This window comes from Hibiscus syriacus, unplaced genomic scaffold (assembly GCF_006381635.1).
Source record: "Hibiscus syriacus cultivar Baekdansim isolate YM2019G1 unplaced genomic scaffold, ASM638163v2 tig00116982_pilon, whole genome shotgun sequence".
Lineage (NCBI taxonomy): Eukaryota > Viridiplantae > Streptophyta > Magnoliopsida > Malvales > Malvaceae > Hibiscus > Hibiscus syriacus.
In genome coordinates, this window is record NW_024063505.1 from 234,352 (window position 1) to 254,655 (window position 20,304).

Consider the following 20,304-nt stretch of genomic DNA (forward strand, 5'->3'; position numbering starts at 1 on the left):
TTCTAGTTGTTATGAGTTTGTTTCTGTTCTCACTTATAATTTTATTTCATGACGGTCTGGTGTTATTGGGTCTCTCAAATCTAACCCTTAAAACCCTTGGGTTTCTTGCTCAAAATTGTTCGTGGGTAATAATACTAAGCTCCTCAATATCGATACTGTTGAAACATTTTAATATTTCGATATAACAAATTAAGTTAAATGGATTTTAAGATTTTCCAAATGATTTTCTAAGTATATTCGATATAACTATTCGAATATCAAAACATTACTCCAAATATTTCAAAAATCATTTTTGATCCTTACTTAAGTGTAAAATTAAGTTTTAATCATAAAACAATTTCAAAAATATTTTACAAAGTATTTCGAACCAATTCAAAGCCAAAAATTCCAGAATACTCAGAGGGAACCGATTCCCCCCCATAGGAGGAACCGATTCCCCCTGAATGGTTTGGCTCCGAGATTTCCAGAATGCTCGGAGGGAACCGATTCCCCCCAAGGGGGTACCGATTCCCCCCTGTTCAACGGTCGAAATATTTGAATTTTACACTTAGGGAACCGATTCCCTATGAGAGGGAACCGATTCCCCCCACTGTCCAAGCTGTTTTATTAAATGTTTTCACACTAAAACGGCTATAATATCTTCTCTAATTATCCCCAACGTTCAGAAGTGATCCAAGGTGTATTTAAGCAAGCTTAGAAGCCATTGATCAACAACAAGAAACATCAAGCAACTAGAATCAAGAGAGAATCAAAGAGAAAGCATCAAACCTCAAGTTTGAGCATTTCAGCCCATCTTCATTCAATATTCATTTTGCTTTCAAGAACACTTTTTTGTGCTCAATTGTATTCATCTTTGAGTTTCTTTTCTTTGTTCTAGAATTGTGCAACATCTTACCTTGTGAGGTTTTCTTGTAAGTTTGCAAATTTTAATCTTCTCTTTGAGAAAAGAGTGTTCTCAAGAGTTGGGGTATACTCTTGAGGGAATTGTAAGGTTATCTCTTTGGCCTCAAAAGAAAGAACAAATTAGTGAATTTGTTGGAAAATCCTTAGTGTGGATAGCTAAGGTAGTGGACGTAGACTTTGTTTGAGAAAGTCGAACCACTGTAAATCACTGTGCAATTGCTTTCAATTTTCTGCAAAAGCTTCCACAAAATTTTTATTGCCAATTCACCCCCCCTCTTGGCCAATTTCGTCATTCGATTAACTCAACAATTGGCATCAGAGCCTAACTCATTTGAAGGTTTAATCGCCTCTTGAGTCGATCCGGGAAGAGTTACATCGATTACAAAGTCATCAATGGCCTCCACTTCAAACTTCGACTCCGGTCTCGATTCGATGCCCGTCAACAAGCCTCCTTTCTTCAATGGAGCTAACTACGCCTATTGGGAATAGAATGATGTACTTCATTCAAGCAAGTGACATGGGAGCATGGAATGCCGTAGAAGAATGATACATTAAGCCCATCACTCATCCAAGGTTGTGGAGTGAAGGAGATACAAAAATATTCCAGCTCAACTCCAAAGCCATCCATATTATCTTTTGTGCTCTTGGACCAGATGAATACGGAAGAGTTTCATCGTGTACAACCGCCAAAGAAATATGGGACAAACTTCAAGTCACACATGAAGGTACAGATGAGGTAAAGAAATCAAAAATTAGTATTCTAACGCATAGCTATGAAAATTTCAGGATGAAACCAAATGAAGACATCAAAGCTATGACGATAGATTTTTCAACGATTGTCAATGGTCTCAAATCATATGGAGAGATCATCTCAAATGAAAGCTTGTGAGGAAGTTAGTCTACTCCCTCCCAAAATCATGGCAATCAAAGAAGACGGCAATCATCGAGTCTAAGGACCTATCGTCCTTAACTCTTGAAGAACTTATCGGTTCACTCCTCACTCATGAGATGATGCTTGAAGATGAGGTGGACCTTGATAAAGTTGAAGAGACACCAAAGGAGAAGAAGAAAAACATTGGAGTTGCTCTCAAATCCACAAAAGATGAGAGTGATTCTAATGATGATGATGATGACGAGGAAATGGCATTGTTTGCCAACGGTTCAGAAAATGATGAGACCTTACCAAGGAAGAAAATTCAAACGAAACGAAGGCCTCAAAAATGAACCAAAAGAGAAGGACCCAATCATTTGCTATGAATGCAAAAAGCCGGGGCATGTCAAATATGATTGCCCACAATTGAAGAAAAAGGTCAATCAAAGAATAAGCACAAGGCTCATGTGGCTACATGGAGCGATGAAGAAGGTTCCGATGAAGAGGAACAAGAAGTAGCAAACTTGTGCTTGATGGCATTCGGGGAAGATTCTAAGGTAACCTCTAACTCATCTGATTTTGATGATTTATCTTATGATGAGCTATTAGAGGAATATAATGGGTTGGCTTCGGATTATGTGAAATTATTTTTAAAATATAAAATGATGTTTCAAAATTGAAAAATGAAAATAAACTCATATCCAAACCAACAATGATCTTGAAAGTAAAATTAAAGATTTGCAAATCAAACTAGAAGAGTTTGAAAAGAAAAATTTAGATTTGCAAAATTTACTTTCAAAGGTCAATGATGATCATCAAAAGAAAATTGATGATCTTAAAATCTCTTTTGAAAAAGTTGGAACAAAACGTTTTGAAAAAGGAGAAAATTCAAAATCCAACTTTGTTAGAAAAGATTTTAGAAACTACAATCATAGAAATCCTCAACGAACCTTAAATGGTAAAATATTTAGAAGTATATGGTTCCTAAAGGACTCATTACTACTAAAGATAAAGATATCCTACAAAAATGGATACCTAAGGGAACTAGGATTTTGGAAACTAATGAATATGGACCCAAAAGAATTTGGGTACCAAAAATCAAAATTAATCTATGTTTGTAGGGAAAGGAGCATTGCTACAAGGCACGGGAAACAAATTCAAACTCATGGTACCTTGATAGTGGATGCTCAAGACATATGACCGGAGACAAAAGCCGGTTCATTGAGCTTAACGCCAAAAATGGAGGAGAAGTGACTTTTGGAGACAATTCAAAAGGTCACATTGAAGGTATTGGTACAATAGTAATACCTCTTCCATACAAATTAAAAATGTTTTATATGTGAATGGATTAAAGCATAATCTATTGAGTATTAGTCAATTATGCGATAAAGGATTCAATGTCTTATTTGAAATTAATGGTTGTAAAGTCATTGAAATTGCATCTAATCGGATTATGCTTGTTGGTCATAGAATAGGAAACATTTACATGGTGCATTTAGATTCTATTGATATGACTAATTTATGCCTATTGCTAAGGATGAGCATGATAGTTGGTTATGGCATAGGAGACTAGGTCATGCTAGTATGAGTGTTTTGCAACGGCTAATTCAAGGTGATTTAGTTCGAGGGTTGCCTAAGCTTAAATTTGATAATGATAAAATCTGTGATGCTTGTGCTAAAGGAAAACAAAAACGAGTTTCTTTTAAATCTATTAATGATGTATCAACTAGTAGAGTATTACAATGATCCATTTAGATCTTTTTGGGCCAACTAGAACTACTAGCTTGGGAGGAAAACAATATGCATTTGTCTTGGTAGATGACTATTCTAGATACACTTGGGTTCTATTCTTAAGTACTAAAGATGAAGCATTAGAAAATTTCATCACATTTTCAAAATAATCCAAATGAAAAAGGTTACTCTATCACTAGTGTTAGAAGTGATCATGGAAATGAATTTGAAAATCTTGGATTTATTGAGTTTTGTAATTCTAACGGTATTAGCCACAATTTTTCAGCACCTAGAACCCCTCAACAAAATGGAGTTGTTGAGAGGAAAAATCGAACTTTAGAAGAAATGGCTAGAACCATGCTTTGTGAAAATAATTTGCCAAAATATTTTGGGCGGAAGCCACAAATACCGCTTGTTATGTTGTAAATCGAGTAATGATTAGGCCAATTTTAAAGAAAACTCCATATGAAATTCTCAAAAATAAAAGCCTAACATTAGCTATTTTCATCCTTTTGGATGTAAATGTTTTGTTTTAAACAACGGTAAAGAAAATCTTGGTAATTTGATGCTAAAAGTGATGAAGGAATTTTTCTGGGTTATTCCTTAAATTCTAAAGCTTATCGTGTATTTAATAAAAGAACTTTAGTTGTAGAAGAGTCTATACATGTTGTTTTCGATGATAATCCCCTTCCGAGGAAGGATTCTTCTGTTAATGATGATGTAGGTATTGTACAAGCAAATGACGTTAGACATTACGTTGGAGAATCATCATCAAAGGAAGAAACAAAAGATGAGGAAACTCATGATCCCCTCGAGAATCCAACCATTGAAGAAAGGGAAGTATCTTTTCCAAGAGAGTACAACTATGTCAAGGATGGTGAAATTATAGGTGATCCATCAAAAGGGGTAACTACTCGATCTTCTCTTAGAAATATCTGTAATTATGTTGCATTTATTTCATGCATAGAGCCTAAGAACATCAAAGAAGCATTAAAAGATGAACATTGGATTATGGCTATGCAAGAAGAATTAAATCAATTTGAGAGAAGTAAAGTATGGACATTAGTTGAAAGGCCTAGTAATAAATCTACTGTAGGTACTAGATGGGTTTTTAGAAATAAACTTGATGAAAGTGGTAATATAGTGAGGAACAAGGCTAGACTTGTTGCTCAAGGCTATACTCAAGAAGAAGGCATAGACTATGATGAAACATACGCTCCCGTAGCTAGGATGGAAGCAATTAGAATGTTATTATCTTTTGCATGTTTCAATGAATTTAAATTATATCAAATGGATGTTAAAAGTGCATTTTTAAATGGTTTTATAAAGAAGAAGTGTACGTGGAACAACCTCCAGGTTTTGAAGATTCAAATTTTCCGGATCATGTTTTAAAATTGACAAAAGCTCTTTATGGTTTAAAACAAGCTCCTAGAGCTTGGTATGAAAGATTGTCAAATTTTTTAATTGAAAAAGGTTTTTTAAAGGAAAGGTTGACACTACATTGTTTTTAAAGAGAAAAGGTAAAGATTTATTAGTAGTTCAAATTTATGTTGATGATATAATATTTGGTTCTACTAATGATGTTCTTTGCCAAGAATTTTCTAAGCTAATGCAAAGTGAGTTTGAGATGAGCATGATGGGGGAGCTCTCATTTTTCTTGGGACTCCAAATCAAGCAAAGAAAAGATGGCATCTTCATTAATCAAGCTAAGTACGTCAAAGATATGCTCAAGAAGTTTGGACTGGAAAATGGGAAACCTCATAACACTCCAATGAGCTCTTCAACAAAGCTTGACTTAGATGAAGGAGGTAAATGTGTAGATGTTAAATTATATAGGTCAATGATTGGCTCTTTGCTTATCTAACTGCAAGTAGACCGGACATTATGTTTAGTGTTTGCTTATGTGCTAGATTTCAATCATGTCCTAAGGAATCACATTTACTAGCTGTTAAGAGAATCTTTAGATACCTTAAGGACACTCCTAGTTTAGGACTTTGGTATCCTAGAGACTCTAGTTTTAGCTTGCATGCTTTTTCTGATGCGGATTATGGAGGATGCAAATTAGATAGGAAAAGCACCTCCGGTACTTGCCAATTCCTTGGAAATATGCTGATTTCTTGGTTTTCAAAGAAACAAAATTGTGTTGCATTATCTACCACTGAAGCTGAATACATTTCAGCTGGTAGTTGTTGTGCACAAGTTTTATGGATGAAACAACAACTTTTTGATTATGGAATTGAAATAGGTACTATTCCTATCAAGTGTGACAATACTAGTGCTATTTGTCTCACTAAAAATCCCATCCAACACTCTAGAACTAAGCACATTGAAATAAGACATCACTTCATTAGAGACCATGTCACTAAGGAAGATGTAGTTCTAGAATTTGTTGATACTTTGCACCAATTAGCGGATATCTTTACAAAACCCTTAGACAAGGAAAGATTTTGGACACTTAGGAGAGAATTAGGTTTGACCAATCTATCTTCACTTAGTGTTTAAAATAATTTTAGCACTTTTAATAAATCTTGAAAAATGCTTATAATTTTTGATTGCATTCTTGCTATTAGTTAGGGGGAGTTTGTGATTCTTAATGAAAATTAATTTTATGTTCAAAAATCAATTAAAGATTAATTTAATTATTTGAACATAATTAATGTTTGATATATGAGTTGCCAATACCACTAGAAAAGATTAATTTAGCATTTTGTGCTTAAAAATTCGGATTTTAGCATTTTGGTGCAGAGGGAATCGATCCCCCCCTGAGGGAACCGATTCCCCCTTTGAAGGGGAACCGATTCCCCCCACAGGGGAATCGATACCCCCCTGGGGTTCTGTTAAAATCGAACAGAAAACCCCAAAATCCCAAACCCTCATTTTATTATATCTTCCACCGTTCTCACCCTCTAAACCCCTCAAATCTCCATTTTTGCCTCAAATCAACGATATTAATCGGAATTTGCTTCATAAATCATCTTCCAAACCTGTTGGAATCATTAAAATCGTGCAAACAACATCTAAATCCCCTCAATCTTCATATTTCAAGGTAAATTTTTCTAAACTCTTTATTTCATTATTTTTGAACATAGGATTAGTTTCAATTAGTTCTAGGTTGAAATAGTGATCGGGCATTGATTATTTAGTGATTAGAAACTAGATGTTACAACTAATTTCATCAAAAACACAAGAATTTTTCAAAATTTTTTAAAATTTTCGAAATAAAAAAAATGTTATTTTTCAAATTATTGTGTTTTGATCAAATTATATTGTTATTATGAAAAACTATACATATATTGTTTCTCAAAACCATATTTTTCAAAAGTTTTTCAAAAACTTTGCCCATTAGGATTGTTTTAGAGAATCTTGAAATATTGAGGACTCATTTGAGTTTTGGGATTAATTGAATTGCATACACTTGTTTTAAAATTGCAGGTTATTATATCTATTCCGATTTCCTTCACCATGTCAAATCCTAAACGTCCTAGGTCTTCATCTAGTTGTTCTAGTCGTCAACCAAATCCACCTCCAAATCCTCCTTCTATTCCAATTTCTAATCCCAATCCCACTGATCCTAACTTGACTATCCAAAATTCGTGTTTCAATCATCCTGGGTCTAGAAATCACCGATATTGGTATTATCAATATTTCGATTCTTACAAAATCCGGGAAGAACGTATTCCTTCTCGTCAAGCTATGTTAGCTATCGATTTTAAATATCTTCCCATTTTACAAGAATGGAAATTTGATAAACTATTTGATCTTGAACCCATCGTTTACCATCAACTTGTTCGTATATTCTACTCTAATGCCGTATGTGTTAAAAACCAAGCTGAAACCGAAACCATAGGAATTCGTTCCTACCTCCTAGGACAATTCTTATATATTGACCCGGCATATATAGCCATACATTTGGATTAGATAATGATGGTATCTCGAATGAAAAACAAATTTTAGGTTCTCGTTACAAAAGAAGAGATAGTGCGAGTGTCTTAGACCTACATGAGCGTTTTCTTCATCTAATGATTTCTTGGTGGTTTCGACCATCCGGAGGTCGTTATTCTACTCTTAGAGCTTTGGATCTTTGGTGGTTACATTGTTTCGAAAACCGTATTAAAATTAACCTACCTCAGATTATTTTTGCTGAAATTGTTGAAACCGTAAATCTTGTTCCTAACAAGAAACACTGTTCATCTCTAGTTTACGGTTGCTTTTTGAGTAATCTGTTTTCCAAAGCTGGGCTTAGAGTCGGTCTAGATGCCGTTTTTCCTCTTAAGAAACAAATAAATCTTCTTTCCTTAACGAGAGCGGGATGGGTAAAGGACAAAGAAACCAGTGAATGGGTTCGTTCTTCTACTCCGGGAGCTAGTTCTTCACAAGCTCCACCCGAAGCTGACGAAGATCCCGAGTTTGAACAATTAATGAGGGATATTGATGAAGCTGAAGAAGAACCTGAACAACCCGAAGAGCAGCCCGAGGAGCAAGCACAACAAACGCATCAAATGCCTCCATATTTTCAATCCTTTATGGAGACATTCGATTTCCGATACGCTACCATGGACTCGCGCTTTTCCTCTATAGAGTCTCATTTATCCACAATGGGAGCTCAACAATTAGAGATTCTTCGGGAGATGCGTGCAAACAATGAATCAACCAACGCTCGTATAAATGAACTCACACACGAGATGGCCGCTATGCGAGCCCGTTTTCCTCCTACCGATCCGGATGCTTGATTTTATGTTTAGCTTTAAAACTTTGAACAAAATGAATATTGTTTCAACATTTTGATTTGTTTGATTTTGTGGATTGTTGGATTTTGGATATATGAATGGTGTGAACTTATATGTTTGGTGTCTTTTATTCATTTTTGCATTATTTACATTATCATTAGCAATATGACCAATTTTGCCATATCACATTATTTATGAATATTGGTTTATGAAACTAATGGCTAACCTCTCTTTTGATTGTGATCTTAGCAGCTTAAGCTTATAATTAATAAATCAATTGGCTAAATGATTTTCAAAACCTTGTTTTACAATGTCTTTTTGATTTAACAAAAAGGGGGAGAAGAATAAGTGTTTAATGTTTTACATGATAAATTGAAGAAGTGTTAAAGTAAGGGGGAGTAATTTCAAACTTGATTTCAAAAATCTTAAAATGTTTTGTTATATCAAAAGGGGGAGATTGTTGAAACATTTTAATATTTCGATATAACAATTAAGTTAAATGGATTTTAAGATTTTCCAAATGATTTTCTAAGTATATTCGATATAACTATTCGAATATCAAAACATTACTCCAAATATTTCAAAAATCATTTTTGATCCTTACTTAAGTGTAAAATTAAGTTTTAATCATAAAACAATTTCAAAATATTTTACAAAGTATTTCGAACCAATTCAAAGCCAAAAATTCCAGAATACTCAGAGGGAACCGATTCCCCCCATAGGAGGAACCGATTCCCCCTGAATGGTTTGGCTCCGAGATTTCCAGAATGCTCGGAGGGAACCGATTCCCCCCAAGGGGGTACCGATTCCCCCTGTTCAACGGTCGAAATATTTGAATTTTACACTTAGGGAACCGATTCCCTATGAGAGGGAACCGATTCCCCCCACTGTCCAAGCTGTTTTATTAAATGTTTTCACACTAAAACGGCTATAATATCTTCTCTAATTATCCCCAACGTTCAGAAGTGATCCAAGGTGTATTTAAGCAAGCTTAGAAGCCATTGATCAACAACAAGAAACATCAAGCAACTAGAATCAAGAGAGAATCAAAGAGAAAGCATCAAACCTCAAGTTTGAGCATTTCAAGCCCATCTTCATTCAATATTCATTTTGCTTTCAAGAACACTTTTTTGTGCTCAATTGTATTCATCTTTGAGTGTTCTTTTCTTTGTTCTAGAATTGTGCAAACATCTTACCTTGTGAGGTTTTCTTGTAAGTTTGCAAATTTGTAATCTTCTCTTTGAGAAAAGAGTGTTCTCAAGAGTTGGGGTATACTCTTGAGGGAATTGTAAGGTTATCTCTTTGGCCTCAAAAGAAAGAACAAATTAGTGAATTTGTTGGAAAATCCTTAGTGTGGATAGCTAAGGTAGTGGACGTAGACTTTGTTTGAGAAAGTCGAACCATTGTAAATCGCTGTGCAATTGCTTTCAATTTTCTGCAAAAGCTTCCACAAAATTTTTATTGCCAATTCACCCCCCCTCTTGGCCAATTTCGTCATTCGATTAACTCAACAGATACTAACCTCTGGGTATTGATACTAATGACTTATTGAAGGCTAATAACAAAGGATTGGTATCAATACTCTTTTTTTAGTATCGATATTTCTGGTCTATGGTATCGATACTTTCCTCAGTACATATACCAAATTTGGCTTCGATGTTTTGAAAAAATATGCATAAGAATTGATACTCATATTGGGGAGTATCGATACTCCCATGAGTACCGATGTCAAAAATAGCTACTGAGATCTGTGAAGTGAACCCGATATCGATATCACCCTGCGAGTATCAATACGTTACCTATAGTATCGATACTTCTAGCCCAAAACCATTTTATTTTTAACACCTGAAGAACAATATCGGTACTATTTTTCTAGTATCGATACTCGTGTCTAGAAATACCATGTTTTGGGCATGAAAATGTCTCTTCAATACTACCAAACATCCTATTGAGGTCCCCAAATGTTATTAAAATGTTATGTGTGTTAAAAGAGATCATAATATGTCTTTTAACATGCTGAAAACATCAAAAGATGCAATCTTCCATGGACATGCTTCGTAACTCATGCAACCTACAAAAACTCACCTAGTGATCTACATGTGATAGAGTTGAGTAAAAAGTGAGTTACCTTGGATTCTAAGTTGCTGGAAACACCCAAAGTTCAACCAAGTGTGAGTTTTTCCTTCCCCTTAGTCTTGGAGTTTTCTCCAACTTCTTTCACCGTGTAAGAATTAAACACATGGATTATTAACATTTGAGAGTCTAGAAATGAATTAAAAACACTTCCTAAGGCTTAGTTCCTTAAAAAATGAGTTGATTTACATTGGGTTCCTAAACCCCACTAAACCCCACATTTGTTTACCATGGTGAAATGAAGAGGTTGAGGGCTTGATTTGAAACTTTGAAGTTGAGGATTAAAATTCTTACCTTTAAATTGCCAAACTAGGGTTGCAAGACCACCAGGTTATCACCTTTGTTGGTTCTAAGTTGAGAGGAAAATGATAGATGAAGGAGGAGAAGAAGAGACAAAGAGGAGTTGAGAAAAAAAGTAGACAACATGAGATAATTAAACAATTAAAGATTTTCAACCTTTCATAAAAAATGGGTAAACTTCTTCCTTGGTCCTTCAAGTTTTGATCATCTCTTAAAAAACCCTTTTTATCACGTGTTGGGCCAAAACCAAGACCAAACTCAAGGCTAACTTGGTCCAAATCCTCTTACTATGCTAATGGATTAATCTAACCCATTCGAGTTAACCCGAAACTACTAACCCAGGATTTTTAGGGCGTTACAGGCCCACTCTTAATTAAGAAACAAACATATTCATCCAAGACTTTGTCATAATCATCATCATTTGGAAATAACCTATAAAACACTTTATTCTCTCTCGATATATTTCACTATCTTTATGAGGAACAACTCTACTAGGATTCTTGATTAGCCAACCATTACTATAAAACATTCAACATATTAAAAAGAAAAGTACACATATATCAAAGAACTAGGAATTGAGAATATAAAATTCAAAACTAACAAAGTTATGTATGTACCTTGGATTTAATGAATGAGTTAGAAAATAAAGAGAAGTATAAGTCTTTGTTCAACGAGCAATAAAAAATTTATAAACAACATGATAAAAATGATTAAAGTCTAAAAGAGAACATTTTCCTTATTGTAAATTTCACTTCACTTTCTCAATCATTGAATCACATATCTCATATACCAAATGAAAGCATGGTTTATCAGTGTCACATACTCTAAGCATGTCATATATGTTCTTTGTAAAATCGATGATGTAAGCTACTTTATCCCATCAATCATCTCTCACAAGGATTTTCTTAACAAAGTTTGCTTTCTCCATGTCATCCTCTCTATAAGAATTTCTTTCATCACTTAGAACCATGATTGAAGTATTTGCTTGATGAGCTTAAACCTCTTAAGCATCATAACGATCAGAGAAAAATGAGTATCAACAACTAAAAGTAACTTAAGAGCTAAATCTTTAGAAGATTATCAATCTCATGTTATAGTTCATGATAAAATTCTTGATTTGCACGACATCCACATGAAATTTAGTAATCCAATGGAATAAGTTATATGTTTCCTTATTTCCCTAGATATTTTTTTACTGAACAAATGTTTTTCAAGGCAAGATTAAATGTATCAAAAACACACGGTATCTAATAAATATAAGAATACATTCTCTCAATAATCTTTCATGCCCCCTTACATTTAGTTACATTGTCAGTAATAATCTACACCACATTTTGATGACCCACTCATCAATCACTTCTTTCATCAAATTGACAATGAAAAACTTATAAAAACATAGACTCATTTATAGAAGTAACCATGAAATTAATGAGAGGTTTTCTTATTGGGTCACTCCAACCATCACACACAATAGTCAACCCATTTTCTTGTCATGTTGTCTTAATCGGTTGCAAGACTTCTCAACATTATTTTTTCTTGTTAGAGCAATGTGGTTCATAATTTATTATAACTAGGGAACATAACAAGGTATATTGTGAGTTGTAGCAAAAGTGAAAGCCCTATGATAATGAAGATTTATAACAAGATTAAAGAACAAACCATTGATATAGAATATTCTTGCAATTTTTTCATCTAATTGGGCCCTAGTGTTCATGTCGAATGATCTAGAAAGAGATGACAAGCTAGGTTTTCTCTTCTTAGAAGAAGAATCAATCTTAACTCCAGCTTGAGATTGAGAGGGCAAAGAAACTTCTTTAGTTACTCCTTGTTTCTTTTTCTTCTCCCACTCCTCTACCAACCTTACCATTTCAAGTATTTTATTTGTAGTTACTTTTTTTTTTTGCAAATTGTAACTCATTCACCTTAAATTTGAAGCAAATGTACATTTATCTTAGTATAACTTCTATTATAAGTTTCACCATAAATGTTACAGCAAAATTTCCAAGTTCCTCTAATAGTCCCCTGTTATATTTTTGTCACATAATCCTATAATGGAGATAAATTCTCATTTTGGGATGATGAAATTGACCCACTCCCACTATTACTTCCAGCCCCACTACCACTTTGAGATGTCGCATTTAAACTAATTGATCTATTTACATTAAACAAAACAAAACAAATCAATTGAGGTCAAGATCATGAATAAAATATTTAAAATTGTGTGTGAAATTAATTACATAATATAACATGTTTAGATTAAAATTTTACACGAAATAGAGTAGTCTTGTAACTCTGATTTCAACAACTAATTTATAAAACAATTCCTTGTACCACCTTCAGACCAATATGGGTGACCGATCCGATCCAAGGTGTCACATTAGGGTAACTGGAGCTACCCACTTTGAAAGTCCGGTAAAAATAAAACTTAAGAAAATTAAAAAAAAATCTCCATATATATATATTTAAACATCTTTCTAACATTAAAACAAAATTCGATAATACACAGCGTAAAACAAGTTTTTGACTTTAATATCAAAGCAATTGTAACTTATATGCCCTTAATTACATGTGTCGTACTCCACAAGCAACGTGGGAGGAACTCTCAAAATTGATGTCAATAAAAGAACAAAATCATTTTCTGTAACCTAAAATAGTAAGTAATAGGATAAGCTTTGGGAAAGCTTAGTAATATAAAACTACCAAATGATGCTAAAAGACAAACATATATAAGTAATAAATGAAAATTCTTTAGTGATGTTGATATATATAGGCTCCAGAGAAGAGTTGAAATTTTATTAGCTGATCCTCAAAGTAACAATTAGGAAGTATATCGATCGGGAAAGTCATACGGAGATAGATCTAAGAGATTTTGATTGAAGAGTTTAGTGTGTTCCATCAGTGGAGAGAAAATGTACATATAATTCAACATTGTAATAATTTATTTTAGTAAAACAGACTTTTAAGGAGACAATAAATTTTAGTTGAAAATATCTGACTGTTGTCCATCCAAAACATAGAAAGTGTAGGTTCCCTTAAACCATATACCACATGTACACCCGGTAAAGACCTTATACGTATTGTATAAGGGCTCGCGGTAAAGACTTACCCTGTGCACAAAGCAGAGGAGTCTGTGGTAAGGGCTTATCCTGTATACAAAGCAAAGGAGCCTTCGGTAAGGACTTACCATGTGCATGAAGCAGAGGAGCCTACGGCAATTAAGGTCTTACAAGTCATAGACTAAGCCCGTGTCACTTCCTCCAATAATAACCAACCTAAAATAGTAAAATGATAATGTCAAAAAACCATGATCTGAATGTATTTTGTAATAGAAAACAAAAGTCAGAGATTGTATTTTATTTCAAACAACAGAGTCATACATTTAAAATCAGAGAAAACAATATCATTTTTCTAAATCAGAGAAAATAATCAAATAAGCATAAAACACACTAGAGGGCCCAATTTATTCTTAGAAGTACTTGATAATTATAAGAAAATGAGAGACAACATTTCAAATAGACTTTGAATTGATTTCCTTAACGATATCTCTATTGAAGGGCTCAGTAGCTAACAGATCAAACTGAACATTCAAGAGCTGATAGACCATGACCATTTAGGATTCAGATACATCAAAAGAATATTCAGAAACTATAACATTAGGGTTATTCAATATTTTAGATATCTAAAAAATTTCCAATATTCATGCATGCAGGGGCATTTTAGTCACTTTAATTCTCAAAGAAATTTTACTGAAATGACTTAATAAGGATCAACGGTAATTTATAGTATTTGAGATTTCCATGACTTAATCGTCTCCCAAATCTGATAGAACTACATAAGTCTTATAACAGTGATATTTACCAAGAACTTAAACAGGAACAGTACACGGATGTTGATTCTTTAATACTGACTGCATTGTGAAGTTGAACAATTCACTTTAAAAAATCTTCCTCAAACGAATCTCAAGGAGACACAAACTTTATTCATATGTTATCTATCCTTATTATTGTAATTTAAGAGTATTAGAAAAGTCTGACATACTAAGGTTGTACTCCATAATCCTTATGAACATTATAGTATTTTAAGCTTTACCAGTATTTTTATAGCTTATCCAATGATATTCTCTTAATCTAAGTAATGACGATATTTAGGTCATTCCAAAACTCGAGAGTATTTCGGTCATTTTAAAGCTCGAGGTATTTCGGTCATTTTAAAGCTCGAGGTATTTCGGTCATTTTAAAGCTCAAGGTATTTCGGTCATTTTAAAACTCAAGGGGGTAAGTCGATCATTTTTAATAAATTCATTCATATAGAGTGTTTTCGATAAAATAGTCTTCAGGAGTTGCTTAGAAACCATAAATTTAAATCGTACCTTCTTAGAGGTTAAAAAGTCATTGTTAGAAATTTTACAGATAGATTAAGAGTTTAACATGCATATCAGTAGTCCTATCGATTCATATCTTAATTCTTAAGTTAATTCTACCATTAGTGGAAATCTACGCCCTTTTTAAACCTTGAGGCTAACTTTATTCAACTTAAAATTTATATTGGTCCTCTATTTCCTTATACGGGTCATTCGAGTCTTAATCAGTTCACTAACATTATACCGGAATCAGAGTAAGTTCATAATAACCAACCATAACACCTATCCAACTCATATTTATTCATGCATTGACCAATTACCAACATGTACCATAAAGTATGCATAGGATAATAAAGTATTACCTCGATTTCTAAGCTATACCACTCGTTCATATTATATCTCAGATACATGGCAAAAAGAATTACATAAAAATGAAGCTTAAACGCAGAAATCAAATCGAATCAGAAAATAAAATGCTGAAAAACAACTTATCAAGTTCGAATTTGATGAAATAGACCCTAAAAATGGTCTCAGATAATAAAAAACATCAAGATAGGTGGTCTCAAAAAAGTCAACAGTCAGTCAACGCCAGTCAACAACGGCTCAGCTCGGTAACTCAGCTAGGCCCAGTTTAAACCGGTTCAGACATATCCAATCATTTTAGAAATTCTCCTGGTTGAAAAAAATGCCCTGGCCAAACGATCACCAAAAATTCCAGAATTAATTTTTAAGTGATTTTGAGTCACTTACCAGTGTTATTTCATGATGGGGAGCAGTGGAGGGATGATTTTATGAACATCTGAAACTTCATTTTCTTTACATTTCTCCATGACAACACTGACGACAAATCCGAGGATACCAATCGACTATTCTCAACATCAGGAACATCATGGTATCAACGGTGTAGCAAACAGAGGTTTGATTGATGAATAACTATGGTGAACCTTCTTGGACAAAAGTTACTAAAAAGGGAAACTTAGAAGAGAGAGAAAGCTATGGAGTAAGGGGTTCCTAAAAATGAAAAAATCCAAGTTTGGATAGCTTTTAAGGTCAACACAAAAAAGGGAAAATTATTTCATAGGTCCCTAAACTTTTGTTGTATTCAAAATTTGGATATGAATTTAATTAAAAATTCATTTTGGTCCCCAAATTTAACTAAAATTTCAATTTAATCCTTAGAATAAGTTTAAGAAAAAATTAGCCCCTAAATTGAGGTGTGACATTTCCAATTACAACTTAGCTAAAAAATGAAAGCAGGGCAAGGGATGGAACAAATAAATAAACGCATAATGAAGCATCAAACCGTATCAAAAATCAATTTGCATGTGCATAGAAGAGGTGTTGTACTAAGCCGCAACTCTAATTTGAGGTACTATTTAAGCATATTAAAAACACAATAATTTTTTCCAGTTTGTACACTAACAACTCTAACTAGTTACAAACAAGAATTACATCTCATAATTTTACTTGGATATTGTTTTAAGCATTTTAAAAACACACAAGAATTTCTCCTATCTCTTTTTCTTTTCCAAAAATATTCCAACACAAAGCAAAAACTCAAAATAAATATGTGAGAAAGTTGTTTACCTCCTCATTGAGTCCATTCTTAATTCGTTCTCCTCTACCTTCACCTTGTTCCAACTTCCAAGTCTCTACTCTATTATGCCCTTCTTTTCCAAGGCGAAAAACAAACGAGGAGGAGAAGCACAAATACTAAAATTATTGAGCACCCCGACAGTCAAAACTAGGTTTTATTTTTTTTAAATTTTTTGATGTAAAATGCCAAAATTACCCCTAGGGATACATGTAATAGTCACATGCCATCCCCGAAATGTCCCTAAGTAAGCATTTGCCATCCCCGAGTTTGTTCAATCGTAATCCACAACTGTGGCACATCTCCGGTATATACCCTAGTCGTCCCTGTGCCATCCCCATGTCGGGAACGTATTAGGTACTTAAAACGCTCTTCTTTTTCCATCCCCATGCTTTATAAGTTTTCACTAATTAGTTCTTTTGGTTCTCTGCATATTGCAAAGTTTCAAGATGACAACACAACTGAATCAAAATAAGCATCTTTACTTTTTGGGTAAACTACACATTTACTACTACGGGTCAGTTTGGCAGGACTTATGAAACGTAACTTTTAAAAGTGTGGTAGAAAAGAAATTTTAAAAGTGTTATTTAAGAGTGCATTTTAAAATTTAATTGTTTGAGATTGTTGTTAAAAAGTCAGTTTGAAAATATAAAATGTCCATTATATACATTATGTTGTAAATTAAAAATATATAATTTAAATTATATTTATATACTTATTAATACTATGATATATAAAATATATCAACTTAAACTATAATAAAAAATATTTTAATATAACTCATTAATAATTTTTTTATAAATGAAATATTTTATTAAGAAAAAATATATTATCAATACTTTTTAACATGTGGATATAAAAGTTTTATGAAATAATAATTTAAATATTTGTTTAGACAAAAATAATATTATAAAAAATACATTAGTACTTGTAAATTAAAGTGAATTTTAATATACCATAAAATGTATTTACTTTTAATTAATTAAAATAAATTATTAAGTAATAAACTATTTTTTAAGGATGTTAATAATAAATTATTAAATTAAAATGTAAATACATAATTGAGTGGAGCTTATGCATTAGTAAGGGTAAAACTATAATTTGCTTCCAAATGCAAAGTTGAAAATGAAAAAGCTACAAATCCTAACTTTTACGGTTAGTTTGAAACCACCGTTTCCAACATAATATTTTTTATTTCTTACCCATTTGCCATTAATTTTGCCGTCAAACAGACATTTTAGCTAAAAAGTGTGTTTAGAAATCCACACAAAACAGGGCATACAACTATCACTTTTGTTTAGTTTTGGTCACTTAATTATTTTTTCAAAGGTATAATGCTAAAGTTAGTCCCCAATGTTTCATTTTGGGGAAAAATGCCTCTTTATGGATGAAAAATGTTAGTTAACAAACAATTAATTCTCTAAAATAAGGGCCTTTTACTTTAAAACAAAACGTTGAGGGCTAAAATACTGTAAAAAAAGAATAAATGTTAAAGTGACTATTCAAACAAATGTTACTTTGAGCCCTAAAATGAAACATTGGTGGCCAAAATGTTAAGAAAAGGGATTGCAATCAAAATGATCATTTTGAAAAATGTTGGGGGACTAATTTTGGAATTATATATTTTTTCAAAAATATACCTAACATTTAGTTTTAGTTTCATTTTGGTCTGTCGTCGTTAAAAAATTAACGACGATGTTGATGTGTCACCATAAGATAATGTCTCGTAATCATTGAAAATTTAAAAAATACCATGTTGTCAATTTTATTAATTTTTTAATGGTGTGTGACCAAAATAAAATTAAAATATAATGTTAAATATGATTTTGAGAGAGAAAATAATAAGTGATCAAAGCTTAATAAAAATGATAACTAATATATTAAACATATAATTGACCCTTGTTCTTTTTATGAAAGGACTGTACAAATTGTGTTGGCGAAAGCATCCATGGTAGATGATCTCCAAAACAAAAACCACGAAGTTAACGTGGTTGTTATTGACTACGAGTGAGAGGTTCACATCAGTTATGACATTAGATTTGTAATGGTGAGTGGCTACAATAAAACTACTTAAATCGTTTTATGATTATATTGTCAAAATTGAATGTATGATGGTCATATCTACATCAATACTATAATTAAGTGGCAATTTGAGTAGTTTACCCAATAAAATTGTACCTATATATTTCATGAAAAATCTAAGTGAATATACTATAAAAATAGCCAAAATAATAATAATGCTCATTTGTTTGAGGGTTTTCATTGCATTTTATCTAAGGGTGTTTGTTGAGCGAACTGATTATGAGTTGAGTATTGTTCGATTTGATTCGAAAATTATTTGACTCATGTTCAACTCGATTTGATACTCGATAAGCTATATAAAATAAGATAAATAATACATAATCAATCTTTAAAATAAAATAAATAACATCCTAAAAATTAATAAACTACTCACGAACTTATTGAATCGAGTTGGATCTTGCTCGACTCAACTCGTTAAGATTTTGAATTGAATTTAAATTTGAGTTAAACTAATCTGATTCAAACATTAATTAAATTTGAACTAAATCGAATTCGAGTCGTTAAATCAATTAACACCCTTAAATTTATCTTGATATATATATATTAGTGTAATGAATATGCCATGTGACTATAAGAGATAGCAAAGCAAAAAAGTAGCTTGTGAAAGACCATTCTTGGTCAATCATATAACATCATGTGTGTATTAACTTATTATTTATAAATTAAATCAAATCAGATCTATTAAAATTTTCAATTCATTAACAGTTGGATATTATGACTTAATCAACAGTCTCTGTTGCGTCACATTGATTAACGCTGTGATTTTACATAGCTATTCGATGATGCACAAGCCTCTAAGTATCTTGCATCAATTGAACTCTTGATCAATTTTAATTTTTTTAGATGTCACGTGACTTACCATAGTTATGCCATATGAAACATACAAGCCTCCAAGTCTCTTGCATTATATAGATAATTTTTTTTGATAAGTTCACACCACCTATTAAAATAAAATTTAAGTTATGATAATTAGATCTATTTGATTTGTTGATCTATCAATAGTTATAATAACCCTATGATTATCCCAACCAGTTAAAAACATTATAAATACCCATCAATATAATCGTAAAAAGGACTAAAACCTTATGTAATCTAGACATCATCTTCTCTTTTGCTCCGATGATCAACTCTCATCCCAACAAAAACACAAATTAACAATCATTCTTTAATTGATCACGCTTCTTTTTTCAAATGAAAAAAATAAATTATCAATAATAGATAAAATTAATTTTTTCGTATCAACACAGATTTATTTATTAATGTGCACAAACAAATTCTTTTGACAACAATACTGCCTAATACAGTTGGCAGAAGCGAATCAAACGGGAACATAGTGAAGTTAATCCTGGAGCGCAAGCACATTATTCTGGAAAAAAAATACACAGCATAAATTCATAATACTTGTTATGAACTTATAATCTAATTTTCTTTGAAGAAATGAAAACATAGTTTTGTAGTCATGTGCATTATTTTACTACCCATAAAGGAATTTGAATGGTAGCTTCTACCCGAAACAAGCCAACAGGTCACGGAAATCAAAGCTGCTGGAAATGGATCGGATCCGATCAGTTCACTCAACCAAATTATTAAAATTAGAAATGAC